The 20,673-nt window shown below is 35.3% G+C and overlaps 1 protein-coding gene and 1 long non-coding RNA gene across 19 annotated transcripts in view; one reads left to right on the top strand and one right to left on the bottom strand.

Annotated features, from left to right (window-relative positions):
• Positions 1 to 20,673, top strand: part of LOC105228004 (inositol polyphosphate-5-phosphatase A) — a 151,815-nt gene that overhangs the window by 39,800 nt on the left and 91,342 nt on the right. For 2 of the 17 annotated variants that reach the window (XR_007421897.1, XR_007421898.1), the window contains exon 1: positions 6,376 to 20,615. The exons of the other annotated variants lie outside the window; for them this stretch is intronic. The gene's annotated coding sequence lies outside the window, so the exon portion shown is untranslated. Of the gene's footprint in view, positions 1 to 6,375; positions 20,616 to 20,673 lie in introns of those variants that run through there. 17 annotated transcript variants of the gene reach the window in all.
• LOC125776798 (uncharacterized) lies at positions 1,667 to 6,232 on the bottom strand. 2 transcript variants are annotated; one of them, XR_007421970.1, is made up of 4 exons: positions 6,102 to 6,232; positions 5,985 to 6,034; positions 2,353 to 2,653; positions 1,667 to 2,273 (listed from the first exon to the last, which is right to left on the bottom strand). It is a non-coding gene; the product is annotated as an uncharacterized LOC125776798 (long non-coding RNA). The 2 variants fall into 2 exon arrangements; XR_007421969.1 differs by having other exon boundaries at positions 1,668 to 2,273; positions 5,985 to 6,120.

The following is a 20,673-nucleotide window of genomic DNA, read 5'->3' as shown; positions in this document are numbered from 1 at the left end:
CTTCTTTTAACAAATCAAAGAATATGCCCGCACTTAATACTCGGAATAAATCAATTTTACCTGGAACATTACATAAATGGAGGGTCGGACAGTTTTATATCTTCTGGAATTTTTTTAACTTTAATGTATTTTGTGGGAACATGAGACATAATCTTTTGTACTACAATGTTGTCTAAATTTGTTTCAAAGGATCTATTATTGATTTTAATGGAAGATTAACTGTTTCTTTCGTATTGATCAATCAACAATTGCTTTTAACAGGACATGTTCAGAATCACTTTTTAATCTGTCATTCTTTGTATTTTGAATAACCGTCCTTTTTGCTTTAAAAAATGTATCATTGTGAAACCATAAATAATGGTTTTCATGACATGTGAGGCAATTTTCGCCTTTAAATTCTTTTAAATTGTGCCCTATTTTAAGACATTTGGTGCATAATTTATTTTTCATTACTGCATCCCATTCGTCCTGAGTAGAAAGAGCTTTAAATTTATAACAATAAAATACATACTGTTGAGTATTACATCCCATTATGCATTTAAATACTGCATTTTTAAATTTTGGAGATTTGTTTGAAATTTGTGCTGCTTGTGGTGCATTCCCTTCATGAATCAGAAACGAGTGTAGTGAATTTAAGGTCGGTATTTCCTTAGGGTCTTTAAGGGAATTTTCTTACCTAAGCTTTAAATTGTTGTCTAATTTTTGCACAAGCGTATAGTTTAATAATCCTTGTAACAAATTGTCTGCAGAGAAACTGAGGCTTTCCAATGCTTGTATACTTTCAGAAATTTTTTCTTGATTTTTTTTTTTAAATTTTCGTACACTAAAATCAGTCTTAGTCACTACTGGTGCATCTAAAATTTGTTTGAAATGATTATTTGCTAGTAACCTTTTATTCGTAAATTTTTCATTAAGAAGGTTCCAGGCAACAGAAAATTTCGTCGAGGTTGAAGGTTAATTTGCAATACAACTTGCAACCGATCCTCTTAATTTAGTTTTTAAAATACATATTTTATACGTATCTAAAATATTTTGAGAGACTACGAGTTGCTCAAACAATTTTCTAAAAGTTTGCCAATGAGCGTATTCTCCTGAATGTCAACTTGAGGCAACGTAAAATTGGCATAATTTTTTTTGCTATTAGATTTTAATTTGAGTTTTGTAAAATCTATTTCTTAAATCATAGAATTCACGACTTAACTCTTCATCTTCGTGCTGGCTAATAAATTCAAACACAGTCACGAGTTTTCTCTATTACTATCTCTATACTATCTAGAGAGCATATTTCGTTTATTTCGAAGTCTTCAATATTTTATTCTAATTCTCTTAATAAGAATTGAAGCCTGCGAACTAAACCAGGATTTGAAAAGCGTTCCATTTTCCTGAGAGCACTATTTCCTTTAATTATCATTATTAATTCGCTTAGCGTACCTTCCACCCATCTTTTGTACTACAATATATATATTGGAAACGGTGATCGAATAATAGGAACTTAATATAAGTTTTTTTTTTTTCAAAATTTGAGCTTAAACCATTGGGTATAAAACAGCTGTAATGAATTTGTTCCTCTTGAACTTTTTTTAATGTCCTTTACAAGGGACTAATAATTTAATATTAAAATGTCAAGAGTTCAGATCAATTTGTTTTTTTTTTTATTTGTTTTTTTTTAGATTCGACTTTACATAGAATTTCTTTAGCACTGTGCACTTGGTCCTTCTATTGGAAGGGTAGGCGCCCTTGCTTCCGTTGGCCAAGGAGCTTTTCACGGGAGCATCATCTTCACTACGAACGACATGGGCTCATAATTATGTCCATGTCGCCATATGGTCACTCAGATTGTGGCTCCATTTTCTTCGATACTCATCGCCCACGCGGACGGCTCAGATAATCTTGCAAAGAATAGTTCTCAAGAATGCTCCACATATAGAACGGGAATAATGAGAGACTTATAAAGTGTAATTTTTGTTCATCGAGAGACGTTCCTGCTTATTAATTACCTACCGATCCCAAAGGAGAACCTGTTTGCAAGAGTTATTCTGCGCTTTATCTCTAGGCTTAGGCTGCTGTTCCTCAGATATAGAAACTCCTTAACTTTTTCATATTTTTAGCCACCACTCGTGACGTGGTTCTCAAGACGCGATGAATAATTATAAGTGGCTCCCAGGTACTTTGCCTTCCTCTCGTTCTCCAGAAGACCAACCTTTTTCGCTTCTTTTTCCAGGCTTGAAAAGGCAGTTGTTAAGGCCTTTGATGTCAATATCGTCTGCATATCCCTGTAGCATTGTACTCGTTTAGTCAGAAGCATTACACTGTGCAAAATCAGATGATATTCATGGTCACCGTTAGGCTCACCTCTGTACTTATGTTAAATACAATCGAATTGTTAACTTATCATTAATCTAGTCTTGGGCTGAAACATAATTTGGCGACCGTGAGAGGTCACACACGCACAAAAATTGCCCACATCTCTAGCCATCAGAAGTTGTGTAGCGATATTCAATTACTTGAATTAACGGACCATTTTGATTGTTGTACCCTGGCAACATTCTGTGTAAGTAATTTTAGCCATATATCATCGTACTTCCCTCTGTAATCGTACATACAGATGACAAGTGGTTTTATCAACGTACATTCGAGATCTTCTCATCAATATCTGTGGAAAGAACAAACAAAGAAAAAATTAAATTGCAGTCAACTAAACAAAAGGAGTGAAGTGTATACAAATTGAAAAATACATTAATAAGATAAGATATATAAGTACACATTAAAAGTTATATAATCAAACAAACAAAGTATACAGTGCAGACGTGACTACAAATACTAAAACAAGTAAGGAAGGGTTAAGTTCGGGTGCAACTGAACATTTTATACTCTTGCAATTTGCAAGAATCAAAGCCAAGGAAATACTTTAAGGTGTAAAACCAATCATTTAGAGTAAAGTCAGCCGGAAATCTTTTTATTAAGTACATGGGGGCTATACAGACATACCATTCTAAGAGAAAGATTATCCTTTAATTCTACTTATAATATATGTATAAAGTCATTTCACCAAAAAGTGGGCGGTGCCACGCTCATCGTCCAATTTTACACCAACTCCAAAAAAGCTCTCTCATACCATCTCGGAGGTAAAATTTTATGTCTCTGATGTATTTAGTTATTGATTTATCCAATTTGCACACTATCGATAGAAGTTGTACATACATACATACTTATAAGATCTGTACAAATTAGGTTGTTGCTAGAGAGCGGTTTACCACTGCGATTCTCTGTAATCACAGTTTTATATCTTAATTTAGTTCTTAGTTATGGCATACTCGTATTATATGTTTTCGGTTAATGGCGATTTGTGGGCGTGGTAGTAGTCCATTTACATAATAGTATTTTTTTTGTACTAAGAAACCCGCAGTCCAAATTTCAGCAAGATATCTCAATTTTTTTCAAACAATTCAAACAGCTTGCACGGACGGACAGACAGACAGTCACCCGAATTTCAAGTTTTCTTGTCATCCTGATTATTTATATATTAGTTTTTTAGGTGATATGTACAACCGTTAGGTGAACAAAACTATAATACTCTATAGCAACAGGTAGCAAGAGTATAAAAAAGAACGATTACAAACATACATATACATATGTATATATATCCTCAAAAGGATCATACATAATTATAAAACAAGTAGGGAAGGGCTAAGTTCGGGTGTCACCGAACATTTTATACCCTCGCATGATAAAGTGATAATCGAGATTTCATTATCCGTCATTTACATATTTTTTATTTTGCTGTAAAATTAATTAGAATTAAATTAAATGAAAAATTAGGTTAGGTTAGGTTAGGCACTGAGTTCTTCGTGTTCGATATCAGGGACCTTGAAAAGTTATAGTCCGATCACGACAATTTTTCCACAAGGGATACCTCAGCTCAAATACCGTATTTGTGTAAAGTTTTATTCCGCTATCATCATTGGTTCCTAATGTATATATTACACAGATAAGGCATCAGATGGAATTCAAAATAGCGTTATATTGGAAGAAGGCGTGGTTGTAAACCGATTTCACCCATATTTCGTACATGTCATCAGAGTGTTAAGAAAATATTATATACCGAATTTCATTGAAATCGGTAGAGTAGTTCCTGAGATATGGTTTTTGGTCCATAAGTGGGCGACGTCACGCCCATTTTCAATTTTTAAAAAAAGCCTGGGCGCAGCTTCCTTCTGCCATTTCTTCCGTAAAATTTAGTGTTTCTGACGTTTTTTGTTATTCGGTTTACGAACTTTTAGTGATTTTCAACATAACCTTTGTATGGGAGGTGGGCGTGGTTATTATCCGATTTCTTCCATTATTGAATTGTATATGGAAATGCCTAAAGGAAACGACTTCATAGAGTTTGGTTGACATAGCTATAGTAGTTTCCGAGATATGTACAAAAACTTAGTAGGGGGCGGGGCCACACCCACTTTTCCAGAAAAATTACGTCCAAATATGCCCCTATTTAATGCGATCTTTTGTGCTAAATTTTACTTTAATATCTTTATTTATGGCTTAGTTATGACACTTTATATGTTTCCGGTTTCCGCCATTTTGTGGGCGTGGCAGTGGGCCGATTTTGCCCATCTTCGAACTTAACCTTCATATGGAGCCAAGAAATACGTGTACCATCTCTCTTCGCACATGCTTCTAAACGCGAATTATGTTTGCATATTGATGTGTTTTTATACTCTCGCAACAAAGTTGCTAAAGAGAGTATTATAGTTTTGTTCACATAACGGTTGTTTGTAAGTCCTAAAACTAAAAGAGTCAGATATAGGGTTATATATACCAAAGTGATCAGGGTGACGAGTAGAGTTGAAATCCGGATGTCTGTCTGTCCGTCCGTCCGTCTGTCCGTACGTGCAAGCTGTAACTTGAGTAAAAATAAGATATCATGATGAAACTTGGTACACGTATTCCTTGGCTCTATAAGAAGGTTAAGTTCGAAGATAAGCAAAATCGGCCCACTGCCACGCCCACAAAATGGCGGGAACCGTAAGCCATAAATAAAGATATTAAAGTGAAATTTGACACAAAGGATTGCATTAGGGAGGGGCATATTTGCACGTAATTTTTTTGGAAAAGTGGGCGTGGCCCCGCCCCCTACTAAGTTTTTTGTACATATCTCGGAAACTATTATAGCTATGTCAACCAAACTCTATAGAGTCGTTTCCTTCAGGCATTTCCATATACAGTTCAAAAATGGAAGAAATCGGATAATAACTACGCCCACCTCCCATACAAAGGTTATGTTGAAAATCACTAAAAGTGCGTTAACCGACTAACAAAAAACGTCAGAAACACTAAATTTTACGGAAGAAATGGCAGAAGGAAGCTGCACCCAGGCTTTTTTTTTTTAAATTGAAAATGGGCGTGGCCCAAAAACCATATCTCAGGAACTACTCTACCGATTTCAATGAAATTCGGCGTATAATATTTTCTTAACACTCTGATGACATGTACGAAATATGGGTGAAATCAGTTCACAACCACGCCTTCTTCCAATATAACGCTATTTTGAATTCCATATGATGCCTTCTCTGTATAATATATACATTAGGAACCAATGATGATAGCGGAATGAAACTTTATACAAATACTGCATTTGAGCAGAGGTATCCCTTGTGGAAAAATTGTCGTGATCGGACTATAACTTTTCAAGGTCCCTGATATCGAACACGAAGAACTCAGTGCCTAACCTAACCTAACCTAATTTTTCACCGAAAATATCGGTAAATCACCCGGATAATGAAATCTCGATTATCACTTTATCATGCGAGAGTATAAAATGTTGTGACACCCGAACTTAGCCCTTCCTTACTTGTTTGCCAATGCTTTTATACTTTCAGACATAGAATACAATTAAATAATACAAATTAAGAAAATAAATATACGGTTCTTTAAATAAAAACAATATTTGTAGAATAAATTAAACATCTCACATACATACTTACCTCTGTGAAAACCCATACAGCACATATTTGTATACATACTCGTACAAGGTCTGTCGCAAAAGAAACAGGACTGTTAAAAAAGAAAACAACGAAAAATGAATATTTTTCAAAAGTTACATTTTTTTATTGTTGCCTTGTGCTTCGATACAGCGTTTAGCCCGGTTAGCATTTCAAATGAGTGTTTAAGGTCATTTTTCGGAATGCTCTTGAGAATATCGGTCGTCGCCTTTTGGATAGCTGAAATGTCCTGAAACCAGTGTCCTTTCATGGGCAAATGAAGTTTTCCAAATAGGTAAAAATCACAGGGTGCACAGGAGTGATTAATGGTTAATATGGAGTTTTTTGTCAAAAAATCAGTGACAAGCGTCGACCGATGACACGGCGCATTATCGTGCAACAGGCGTCGTGCTCGAACGAATGTGTCACAAAAGACGCTTCATAACACCAAGGTAAAACACAGCATTAATCGTTTGGCCAGGTGGGACGAACTCTCGTTGTACAATACCATCGAAATCGTTTTTACGATCAGCATTCTCTTCATATGCATTTATATGTATTTTACGACCGATACCCAAAAGCTGGTGTCACTTTTTGATCGATAACATCGATTGTAGTTATTCTTTGTCTTAAAATTTTTACGAAATGTCCACAACAGATCAAACTTTTTATTTCATATACCCACCAATAGGTGGCGCTACCAGAAACATTTATATTTAAAAAGTTCTGTTTCTTTTGCGACAGACCTTGTATGTATGTTGAAGGTCAAATTTGGCGATTTTTAAGCCTTTGCCTTGTTCTTTGTCCAAAAAGAACAAGCATAATTGCAAACAAAATATTTAACGCATTCTATATACACATAACGTCCACACGTAAGTACAAATGATATTGTCCACGTTTCAGGGCGAGCTGATACATCGTTTCAGGAGCGTACTCATATACAAGAGTATACGGATAATTCCGTGAGAAATAATTTTTTTAAAATAAAAAACCCAACAAAATATACGATTAATAAAAACGATAAGGTCGTCCTTGAATTAATTTTCGGATATTTCTTATTTATTTTAAAGAGTTTACGGTTACCACTTTTCTAAATTACAATTAGAGAAGATATATGGATATATTTTATTAATTTAAATTTTCTGAATGAACATAGATTCGAAGGAATCTAAAGGAGAATTCTTAAAAATTCCGAAAATGATTACTGACGACAAAAGTCCATGTACACCTACTGAAGCTAGACGCTTAAAGCAACGTGCTAGAAGCAAAAAAGGGGGAAAGACATTTCTAATAGTAAATTAATTTCTGAGAGTGACAGCTGAATTAAATACTGCACTCGATTTGCATCTTCACCGGTTCAAAACAACTCTGAATCGGTACAAGTAATCAAGAATAAATCTATTAACATCTTTTAGACACGCTTCCAAACTGCATACGACGCAATAGTAGAAACTGATCAACCTGAAAATTTCAAATCCTCGGCTTACGTCAATTACGAAAACTGCTTAGACCAGTATGAAGGCACAAAAGCTATGATCTCAGATAAAGTCAATTGTACCTACTATCCATCCGAGAGTAGAGCTGCCACAATTACAAGCCCTAGAGGCAAGTTCAAGCATTCATCTCAAAGTGCCAACATACGATACAGAAATATTTCATGGAGGTTATGAACAGTGGCCGTCCTTCCGGGACATGTTTACAGCCATATGTAAAGCATACAAAATTATCGCAAGCGTAAAAGTTGTATCACTTCCGATACAAAAATGAAGGTCAAGCAGGCGTAATAGTCAAACAGTTCGCATTAAATGACGATAATTTCAGTTTGGCTGTGGAAGCTCTGAGATCAAGATATGAAAACGAAAGAATATTGGTCGACCATTAAGTAACGATACTTATGAACTTGTCTAAAATTCAAAAAGAAACAAGTGAAGAATTCATCAAACTATTTTGAATCCACTGTTTCAAATTGTTTATCAGTTCTATCCACACAAAATATTCCGACAAACAATTAGGATTGCTGATGATGTTGGCATATCGAAAGGCTCAGCCAATACTATTTTAAAGGATGTTTTGAGCCTCAAGTGTGTCAAATCTCGACTGGTACCGAAAACATTGAATTTTTTGGAAAAAAGGCGTCGCGTCGAAGTGTGTGAAACGATGCTTTCCGACTACTAGGGTGTCATGAAATGCATTATAACTGGCGATGAGACTTGGATCTATGCTTACGACCCCGAAACAACTGATCAAGCGAGCGAATATCGTGCCAAAAGAGAGCCGAGACCAAAAAAATCGCACCAAAGTCGCTCAAAAATCAAGGTCATGTTGACTGTTTTCTTCGATTATCGTGGTGTTGTGCACTATGAATTCCTTCCAACCGGTCAAACAGTCAACAAGGAATATTATTTGAACGTTATGCGTCGTTTGCGTAACGCTATCTGCCTAAAAAGACCGTAATTGTGGAAAGACAATTCTTGGTTTTTACACCACAAAATCTGACACCATGTTGCTCAAAAGCACAAAAAACTACACCATACACAGCGAAATTGAAAGTAGGGTATTGCTACCCACAGTAGTCGTCTCCATCGAACACTGAGGAGAACTGTTCAAACATTGAGCCTTAATAGATCAAGGATGACAATGATCATTCATAGCGTCTAGGGCATAAAATAGGAAAAACGGCCAACAAAACAAGCCAACTTTTAAATTACGGATATAGACGGAAGAGTAGTTCTAAACTCCAATATAATCTGTCTCATTATCCTTATTTCCCCTAAGCGGATATCAGAATTCAAGCAGACGCTAAGTTTTACCGCAACTAACAAATATGCTTTCAAGTTATTATATAAATAGCAAGCATTGAGAAAAGGTTTTTTACCGTAAGAAAGAAGATCGCAACTGCAACACCCCTCCTCAAATAGATCTTCTATTAGGCAGCCATCTCATACCGCAAATTATACTAGAAGATGTGGAAAGAATTTCAAACACTCTTTTAGCTCAAAATACTATAAATATACAAGTTAATATGTACATAAGTATATATGTATAATGCGGAAAGTACAAAGTAAATCCAAGTTTCTGTTTTGTTATGAGTAAAAATGAGTCATGCAAATAAACTAAACGTATTATATAATTAAATTTATGTTTATTTCTGTGTTTTTTCCAAAAGCGAAAACCCTTTGGAAAAGTTAATAATTCGAATAATGCAATTCTTCTGTATTTTCTTCAGTTTTACTTATAACTTCATTATAAGATGTGTGAAATAATTATGTAGAATTCGATTTGTCGACCTTCGGCCTTGTTGGATCATCATGAACCATATTACAAAAGGTGCAGAAAAAACTTTTTTATTCCGCATATTTGCCGTTACATTTAGGCGATCGATTACACGGGTCAACACAAAATTTGACCATTACTTTAAAGCAGTAAATTTCCATGTTTAGGTCGTAATTAGACGAAAAAAATATATGAAAAAGTTTGCTTTTTTTATTTAGCAAACCGCTTTAACGATATTTTTTAAAATATGTGGTTCAAAAAAATAAAAAATAATTTAAAAGCGCACACTTTTACTTTTACTTTTTCTTTTATGTTTATAGGTACTATCTCTTAATAAACCCCAAATATAGTATTATTACTATAACTTTTACAAAAGCAAACTTTATACGAAAAAAGTGCATTTTCGTATCGTTTTTGTTCATAATTAATCATAAAATCATAAAATAAACTTTAGGACAAAGAACGAAAATATTTTTGTGGAGTCGTGTTATTTACTAGTTTAAAGAAGTGGTCGAGACTTGTTTGTTTCTTTTCTTTTGTGTAATAACTCTTGACAATTTTTGTGCGCATATTAATAAGATGTGATGTCTGATTTGCATCATTATTGTTTTCATACCACTTTATCAAGGTATTGATGCAATCAACTGCTTCCGAAAAACGAACTTTCTGTTGTTGCATATCTTCCTCGATAACTGGTTCTTCAACTTCATTGTCAGACACTTCGAAATCTTCATCATCTTTCGTATTTTGGTTGTTCCAATGTTCCATGTCTTCATTCTGACGTCAACACCACCTACCCTAGACAATAACGATTGTGCCTCTCGAAGTGTATCATCGTTACAACTGTTTGATCTAATCAGTGTAAACAGTGGAATTTCGTCCTCACTGTCGTATTGATTATCGTCCCACTGTTTTACTATATATTTCTCTAAGCTTTTATACGCATATTTAGTTATTTAAGATAGTTTCCTGAAACAGTATATAAGCAATGAAAATCTATATATATATAAAACAAAGACGGGGTTATTCGAACACTTATAACTCGAGATCTGCTGAACCAATTTTTATGGTTATTGATTCGTTGGATTTGTCTCCGCCCCGAATAGCAGAATACATATTAAAAACAATGAAAACTCGATATGTGTAATGAATACTTAATCTATATATATAAAAGAAAGTTGTTGTTAGTTACACTATTTATAACTCACGAAAGGCTGAATCGATTTGGCTGAAAATTGGTGGGGAGGTAGCTTAGAACCAGGGTAAGGACATAGGACATACTTTTTATCTCTTTATGTCAAAATTTATCAAATACAAAAATTATATTTCAAATCATAAGCATTTGTTCAAAATTCATGTTTGTAGGAATCATTTGAATATTTCATTTCTTCAAAAAAAAAAAAAAACAATAAAAACAACCTTACATCTTCGTCTATATAAATATGTATGTAAAAATTAATCGCCAAAATGTATGTACGCTCATAACTTTCATACGACTGAACGAAATTTGATAATTCTTTTTTTTTAAATGTTCGTTTGGGTTCAGGGATCGTTCGAATAATTGCCGGAAAACCCCTAAAAACAGCCCTTTTCTTTTCCTCATACAAACGAATGAATGTTTGTTCGTTAGTAACGCTAAGAGAACGGCTGAACCAATATTGATGAAATTTTAAGAGGTTGTTCGTTGTGGATTAAGGAAGGTTTAGAAATAAAAACATCTTATACTTTTCATGAAAAGTCGGCAAATTGGATAATTCCAAAAAGTAACTTCAATATTTTGATTTGTAAATTATTTGAATAGTTCAGTCTCGATCGCTTGCTTTTTTATTCCGGCTATTCAAAAGAAAAATTATTTGTTCAATTCACAACCTATCGCAAAGCATCGTAAAATTATAAATTTTTACACTTGTTTTTTTTTTTTATAATTTTACGATTTACGATGCTTTACGACAGGTTGTGAATTGAGCAATTGAAAATTATTCAGTGAAAACTTTACGTGTGTTTCACACAAAGAGGTCAATTGCAGATTGAAATTTGTTACGAAGCCACCAAGAGATCGCCCTAATATCGGTCGGTGTTCTTTTTTACATCAAAGTATTGCAGCCCAAGGCAAGGCAGGAAGTACTCCCAGGATGCGGTGACATACGTGCGGAATTATGGATCGCGGTCAATCAGTAAGCGATCGTCACGATGGCACAGCACGACTTTTCAAACAACAGTTACGATGTTTGATTGACTTTAGCTAGATGTACTCTGTTGAGTGGCAAAAGAGAGGTTTGCCGCACGCACACATTCTTCTTTGGATGATGGTTACACCAGATCAAATTGATGAAATCATTTCTCTGGAAATTCCTGATGTTGAGAAAGATCCAGTATTATATGAAGTGGTGGAAAGCAATATGGTTCATGGACCTTGCGGACACTACAATCCCTTTTCGGTTTGTATGTCTAACAATAAATGCACGAAACACTATCCACTTGCTTTTCTTTCGGAATCGCAAACTGGAAATGATGGATATCCACTCCATCGTCGTAGCTCATCAGACGACCATACAACTTAGAGTAGTGAATATCGAAGTTGACAACATATGGATCGTACTATATTCTCCACTGTTGTCTAATTCACATTCAAAACTCATATCAATGTTTAGTATTGCAGTTTTGTGTAATCTATAAAATACGTTTGTAAGTACGTCACCAAGGGAAGCAACATGGCGGTTATTGGTCTTGAACGATACGGTCCATACGTGAACTGCAATAAAGCGCTTTGTAGGATATTTACTTTTGCAATTCATGAACGGTTTCCGATTGTTGTGTGTCTCGCAGTTAATATGGAGATTGGCCAAAGAGTTTATTTCAGCCCAGAGAATACATTACAGCCGGTGGTAACACTAACAACAAAACTAACATTGACGAGTTTTTTTCTCAACTTTCGTCAGTGATCCGCTTACGAGAACATTGCTCTATTTGAAAATACCTTGCATTCATGGAAAGCATCGTCGAAGAAATAGTTACGCTGAAAGCAAGACCGACCAGTTCAGGTGTGTTCTCAACTAATGCATTAGGATGAATTTACACAATCCACCCGAAAAACGATGATTGCTTCAACCTTCGATTGCTACTGATTAATGTACGCGGCGTATTGCGTACTGTGAATGGTACGGTGTGTGCAATTACAATTGCTGGAACACGATAATCAGTGGAAACAAACGTTGGACGATGCGATAGCTACTTCGAATGCAAATGAAGATCGCACACTTTTCGCGATAATCATTTTACCATATCAGCCTTCAAATCCGCGTCAATTATGAGATACGAACAAAAATGACATTGTCGAAGACATTTTACATCGTATTCGCTAAAAATTGGAAATGGGTCAATTCCGGTTGATGCTTCCGGTTCAATTCAAAAATATATAGGCGTGAGAGTTTACACCAATATAATGTGCCTTAATAAAAGTACGTATAAAACAAACATTTGCTAAAAGTGAGGTAAAGATAAAATGAAAACTAAAGCTCAAGTATGTATATATGACGAAAAAAACATAAAAAAATAATAAAATATATACGTATATACATACAAGTAAATACAAAAAATTATAAAAAAAAACACAGAAAATATCGCTTGCCTGGTAGAATAACATGAATAACAAAGAGATGGACCAAAAGCTGGCAGCTGAAATCAAAAGCATAGACTTAGAAAACATTAACTAATATAATTAAACTTGACTCAATTGAGGGCGAGATAGGGATCACAACTTTTTGTATAACTTAGATCGATGTATAAAGAAATTTATTTATTAAAATAATATAAAAAATATATCAGGCAGGCTATTTTCTTTTCTGGGTCTTTTTTTACAGTCTGGATACAGAGATCTATGCTCTTGAATACAGCGTAGCAAAAATTCCGTTTGCTCTTCTTTTGCAGTGATTATACCATGAAAATCGTGCATAAGTTTTATAGCTTTTTCTGCTGTATCATTAACTGCCGTTAAAGAAAGTACTTTACTTTTCGCCTCTGAGTAGGCAACATCTTCATCCCATGTAGAAACGGGAAAATCCAGAAAATAAATTTGTGCTCTTGACGGACACAAAATCACTTAATGATTTTCCTGCAACAATAAATAATAATTATTAACAATTTATTAAAAACGGTATAAAAATAGGACTATTCTTAGGGCTGCTTTTTAGATCAATTTGTCAACAGTTTCATATTCCTTGAGCCTTTTTAGAAAGCACAAATCTGGATTTGGTGCCTTTATCGCCAGACTACAGCCATATTTTTACATATAAAACCGCAATACATAAACAAAAATGTTGAAGTGCTCGCTTATTCTTGGCACTAATTTTGTACTGAGATTGCAACAAATATCTTTACAGAGTAAATTGCTCTAGCCATCCACCTTGCTTGATACATAGCTCCAGGAGGTCTAATTTTATTTTATATTTTCACTGCCTGGTCTTGAGAAAATAATAGATAGTTCAATCAGTTTCCGATAATCGTCACGGCTAATGGTTTTTAGCAGTTTTTGATTATAAAATTTCAACAGATCTTCTAATGCCGTGAGACGATATCGGTATATGTTTCAATGGCAGAGGAATTAATAGTTTTCCAGTTGTTTCTAAACTTTTGGAACAGTGGTATATCACTTGGTGGATTTTGGAAGACACATTTTAAATCTAGTCGTAAATGTGATAGCATCAAGCGAAGCCCTGTTTTTACTCCACAATTACAAAACCACCTTTCAATCGCCTTGTATTAGACTCAGTTGTATCACAGCACATTATTTGTACTTTGTCATTGAGTTTCCAGTCATAAAGTGTATTCAAAACAGCTTTAGCTTGACCCTGGCCGAAAGAGCTCTCCAGTTTGGGAACAGCCAGAAGTTGTTCCTTTTCTCCAAATGAAATTAGAATTGGTAGGCGTTATTCTTTAGAACTTCTCACGTCAAGTCCAGGTCATTATTTCCCATCCCAGTGAACAGTCACTATTTCAGGCACTTTATTCTGAAAATCTGATTTTATAAATTCCGCTCTATCTTGTCGACCCTGTGTGTACGTTGAATAGACGATTTGTTTATCAGAAAATTATCGCAGCTAAGATCTAGTGTTTGTACTAAAGCCTGAAATATACATATATGTAACGGGTGATTTTTTTGAGGTTAGGATTTTCATGCATTAGTATTTGACAGATCACGTGGGATTTCAAACATGGTGTCAAAGAGAAAGATGCTCAGTATGCTTTGACATTTCATCATGAATAGACTTACTAACGAGCAACGCTTGCAAATCATTGAATTTTATTACCAAAATCAGTGTTCGGTTCGAAATGTGTTTCGCGCTTTACGTCCGATTTATGGTCTACATAATCGACCAAGTGAGCAAACAATTAATGCGATTGTGACCAAGTTTCGCACTCAGTTTACTTTATTGGACATTAAACCAACCACACGAATGCGCACAGTGCGTACAGAAGAGAATATTGCGTCTGTTTCTGAGAGTGTGGCTGAAGACCGTGAAATGTCGATTCGTCGCCGTTCGCAGCAATTGGGTTTGTGTTATTCGACCACATGGAAGATTTTACGCAAAGATCTTGGTGTAAAACCGTATAAAATACAGCTCGTGCAAGAACTGAAGCCGAACGATCTGCCACAACGTCGAATTTTCAGTGAATGGGCCCTAGAAAAGTTGGCAGAAAATCCGCTTTTTTATCGACAAATTTTGTTCAGCGATGAGGCTCATTTCTGGTTGAATGGCTACGTAAATAAGCAAAATTGCCGCATTTGGGGTGAAGAGCAACCAGAAGCCGTTCAAGAACTGCCCATGCATCCCGAAAAATGCACTGTTTGGTGTGGTTTGTACGCTGGTGGAATCATTGGACCGTATTTTTTCAAAGATGCTGTTGGACGCAACGTTACGGTGAATGGCGATCGCTATCGTTCGATGCTAACAAACTTTTTGTTGCCAAAAATGGAAGAACTGAACTTGGTTGACATGTGGTTTCAACAAGATGGCGCTACATGCCACACAGCTCGCGATTCTATGGCCATTTTGAGGGAAAACTTCGGACAACAATTCATCTCAAGAAATGGACCCGTAAGTTGGCCACCAAGATCATGCGATTTAACGCCTTTAGACTATTTTTTGTGGGGCTACGTCAAGTCTAAAGTCTACAGAAATAAGCCAGCAACTATTCCAGCTTTGGAAGACAACATTTCCGAAGAAATTCGGGCTATTCCGGCCGAAATGCTCGAAAAAGTTGCCCAAAATTGGACTTTCCGAATGGACCACCTAAGACGCAGCCGCGGTCAACATTTAAATGAAATTATCTTCAAAAAGTAAATGTCATGAACCAATCTAACGTTTCAAATAAAGAACCGATGAGATTTTGCAAATTTTATGCGTTTTTTTTTAAAAAAAAGTTATCAAGCTCTTAAAAAATCACCCTTTACATAGACGGAATTCCTTACGCCTAATTGACATCTACTATCTAAAGTTGCAACTAACTTATGCGTTATAAAGTTTTCCCTTCCTTTTTTTAGTAGTTTCCAAACTTAGCATTGGAGAGGTGGATGCCAACGGTTCCTCAAGGTTTTCATCAGATCTGATAAGTTGATCAGTAACAGATGACGATAGACCTCTGGCTTTCTCTTTCTTCTTTTTCGGCTAACTTTTTGTCTACACCCGTTAAACACCTTTGTTTTTGTAAAAATATCTTCTTCTTCTTTACTGGCGTAGACACCGCTACGCGATTATAGCCGAGTCAACAACAGCGCGCCAGTCGTTTCTTTTCTTCGCTACGTGGCGCCAATTAGATATTCCAAGCGAGGCCAGGTCCTTCTCCACTTGGTCCTTCCAACGGAGTGGAAGTCTTCCTCTTCCTCTGCTTCCCGCGGCGGGTACTGCGTCGAATACTTTCAGAGCTGGAGTGTTTTCATCCATCCGGACAACATGACCTAGCCAGCGTAGCCACTGTCTTTTAATTCGCTGAACTATGTCAATGTCGTCGTATATCTCTTACAGCTCATTGTTCCATCGAATGCGATATTCGCCGTGGCCAACGCGCAAAGGACCATAAATCTTTCGTAGAACTTGTCTCTCGAAAACTCGCAACGTCGTCTCATCGGTTGTTGCCATCGTCCAAGCCTCTGCAACCTTTTAGCAGGACGGGAATTATGAGTGACTTATAGAGTTTGGCTTTTGTTTGTCGAGAGAGGACTTTACTTTTCAATTGCCTACACAGTCCGAAGTAGCACCTGTTGGCAAGAGTAATCCTGCGTTGGATTTCCAGGCTGACACTGTTGGTGGTGTTAATGCTGGTTCCTAAATAGACGAAATTATCTACAACTTCAAAGTTATGACTGTCAACAGTGACGTGAGAGCCAAGTCGCGAGTGCGACGACTGTTTGTTTGATGACAGGAGATATTTCGTCTTGCCCTCGTTCATTCCCAGACCCATTTGCGTTGCTTATCTTATTCTTATTCAAATTTCAGCAGTTCCAAAGAATCAGTGTAAGCTTTGATGGCGCTTTTTTTGCGAGAAGCACAAGTTTTTTTACTCAGTTAGGTATAGCTTTGGTAGGGATTCTAGCTTTTTCCCAAAATATAATTCACTCCCGAATGACGAGATTAGCGCTTTCACTAACAGTCAATTTAACTTCGGGAATGATACAAAAGTGCTGCAAGAGCTTAATGATTAGACAGTAACATTGCGCATATTATTTGATAAATTACGTCTACAACTAAGAAAACACATTTTAAATGGTTCTTAATTCCACTGCCATCTTTTAAATGTATAACAATACGTGTTAATCGCGAGAATAATTGAGAACAAATGACAAATGCCGTGAATACGCACCGCTACTGCCGCGCAACATGTATGAACTTGATTCGATGCAAGTCGGCACGGGTTATCGTACTCCAAATGAGCTAAAAATGTATTTCCGAGTGTTTTAGAGGCAAATGAACAAAATTAAGTCCTATACGATAGAAATTTAAAACTTTGAAAAATAAGGGACACCATAATATACACATACACATGTATTTAGTAATTTAATATTGTTTCCTAAAATAGTATATATGTAAGTAATGAAAATACTAAATAAAAATGAGAATTAATAAATTCTTCCTCGATATAAGTCTATCATTGCCCCCCACCAGCGGTAAGGTTTGTTAGAAACTACAGTGAGGTAGTAAGAGACGTGGACTATCGGCCTTCGAAGTGGTTTGAGCTGGTTCATCCTTTGCCCAATATGCCGGTCAGTGTATGAATTATCTTAGCAATATTGAATTGAAATCTGTTCCTGAGAGGCAGTTGTCCAAAAAAACAGGTCTCTATTTGCTTGGAAGGGCTTCCTGCGCGATCAAGTTTTTTTGGATTTGGCTCATCTTGAACACCTACACAGTCTTTACTTTCGGGCCCATACGCATAAATCCGTGTTTCACCATCTGACACGTTTTCATAGAAGTGTTTGGAAGCACCGCTATCGCAATTTTTTTTTTAATTTCAATCAATTGACACTAGTTCATTAAGTTCCTCGATACAGTGTTGACGTGATAATCCAAGTAGGAAGTTGTAAGAATAATCGCGCGAAAGTTTTCGAAAGTTAATTCCATATTTTTGTTGAGATGAGTATTTCAAGTTAATGTAGACAACACAAGTAGCGGTCGTATGCCAAAACGTTCTGAGTATAACATCCAAAATGTCAGACTTTACGACAAAATTATCAGTTGCAAGATTGTAACACTAGGGTTGCTGAATCCCGAAAATCTATAAAAGGCAACCTACATAATAAAAGCAAAAGTTTATGCAATCAGTTCAACCCCGATGTACCCTATATAGGGATTTCCGACTTTCTCATGATTAAACTGTTTATGTTAGTCAAAATGCGAGATATTTTAATGAAATTAAGTCCACAAGTTTTGTTAGAAATTGTGGGGGTTAGCGCTAAATTTAAAAGCAATTTTTTCTAGACCTTGCTCTAAACTTCATATCGATAATACAATTGTGAGAAGCGATAACAGTACAACTTCTAAAAACGTGCGTATACTCAGACATATGTACATCCAGAGCAAACGGTACTTATTTATAATAAAAAAGTTGTTTAATTAAATAAATATACTAATTGCATTAATTAGTATTAGTATTTTAGTCAAAATATGGCAATGAAACCTGTACCTAGCCAATAACTTTATAACATACCAAATTTGATTTGGTTACACCCGAAATTGGCTTACCTGACTTTATTAAAAAAAAGTTTTGCAATTACTGTAAGTATTTATTTTGACAATATAAGGTTAAATACCTTGCAGTGTACATAAAATATGTTTTAATAAATGTTCGATATTGCACAATTTAAATAATAGCTTACCTTATGGTAAGTTAATATAAATTTCATATTGTTTCACTGAATTATGTAAGACTCATTATTATAAAATATATTGACATTTTAATAGTAACAGTCAACACATTGTAAGAAATTTTAATTAGTGAAAATTCAAATATATTCGAGGTGAATACTAAACGGAATACTCCTCAGAATCGTACAACTAAAAATTAGAGTACGTTTAAAATAAAGAAATTTCAATATGTGTTTAAAATTATAAAGATTGAAAGCTTCTCAATCTTTGAAATTCTCTTTTGAAATCCAGATAAAGAATTTATAAAACAAAAACACGATTCTATGGTACAGCAAAACTTTGCATACATGTAGTATATAAGAAATACGAGTATGTGTGGGAGATATTCGATATAATAAAAGCAATTAGTAAAAGTACCATATACATATATACGGTACAGCAGGCTCTTATATTCACATTTTCAAATATTTAAGAAAGAAAGTAGCAAGACTTACTAAAAGTAATTTAAGATCTTAAAAATTACTTTACTCCTTCGCACAATTGAAAGTACCCATAGACCGCCATCAAGAATCTCATCTTGTGTTTGACCTTAGGATATTGAAATCATTAGAGTATGAAAATAAATCTTTTCATAATTCATGCTGTGAAATCGGTTCTAGTTTTTTCTTATCTTTACATGAGTCGTCCAAACAAAGCGGCGACGAAGAGCATGAATGAGCTTCTTTGTAGAATATGGTCGGACGAAAGCATACCCGACAATTAGAATTTAAGTATGCTCTGCCCATTGCATAAAAAGGGAAGTCTCTTCAACATCGCATATAAAGTTTTAGCGAGGCATGGTCGATTACAACATTTGATGAGTTGGCGTTACGAGTTGTCGAGAGAAAGGTTCTCCTGAAAATTTATGGTCCTTTGCTCATTTGCAACGTCGAATACCGCAATCAATGCAACGATCAGCTGTACGAGTTATAAGATGGCATTGACATACAGTCACTCACATTGAAAGTCGGGCAAGCGCAAAACGAAATTTCCACTTATGATAAATGTGTGATGAAAAAAAGATAGTCAACTCGATTTTTTTATATTTTATTACAATAAATCTTACGTTTAAAAAACAACAATAGTATACTTGTATATTCAAAGTATCATAAAACAAAACGCATGTAACAAAAGCTGTACTAAGGTCACTTTTTTGACTCACATTGAAAGTCGGGCAAACTGTATTTCTAGCAAATATAACAGTAAATGTTCCGTTATATCTATTCCAAGTTTATAGGTCTGAAGATTTGTAATTGAACATCGTAAGTCAATCAGCGAAGTTTAAGTAAGTATTTTTTTAAAATGTCTTGAAAAATTAAACAGTATGCTTTGGATGAGCGCAAATTAGTCATGTATCACAATTTACAATTTTATGAAGAAGAGCAAATCCACAGTTCACGATATTATTACCAGATATAATCGAAATGGATTAGTTTCAAATAAGCAGCGCGAGTCCAATCCTAAGAAATTATCAATTAGAGAAATAAAGCAAAGGCCTTTTACTGCTGCACCTAAACTAGTGGCAATGGTCGAAGAACCTTCTGGTACTAAGGTTAACCCAGAAACTATAAGAAGATTATTACGAAAATATTACTTATATGGTCGAGTAGCAAGAAAAAAACCGATTTGAATTCGTACGGTATATATTGACAATAAGAACGTTTCTATGATTCCAAGGTCGATTTTTAGGTATTATTTATAGACGAAAGTAAGTTTAATTTATTGCGACTCAGTAATGGTCTGGGGGTGTATGGCGGCTTCATCAGGACAACAGGAAATGCTCTGCTTTGCCCAATATGCAACTATTTCTTCATTCTTTACACATCGCAAATCAACACACCCTTTAGTCTTAAGTTCATCTTGCTCTTCCGGCCGGGAAGACACTTGTGGTATACAAGCTTCTACCTCTTTAGACTGTGCGGTTCTTTGGACTGTGGTGATATAGACAATAGAATAGATTGAGGTAAGCACCTATACGTATAGTATATTGTCCTTTTGACACTAATGACAAATATATTCTC

Source organism: Bactrocera dorsalis, chromosome 2 (genome assembly GCF_023373825.1).
Source record: "Bactrocera dorsalis isolate Fly_Bdor chromosome 2, ASM2337382v1, whole genome shotgun sequence".
Lineage (NCBI taxonomy): Eukaryota > Metazoa > Arthropoda > Insecta > Diptera > Tephritidae > Bactrocera > Bactrocera dorsalis.
The sequence above is the reverse complement of the archived record's forward strand: the minus strand, read 5'-3'. Positions and strand labels throughout refer to the sequence as shown.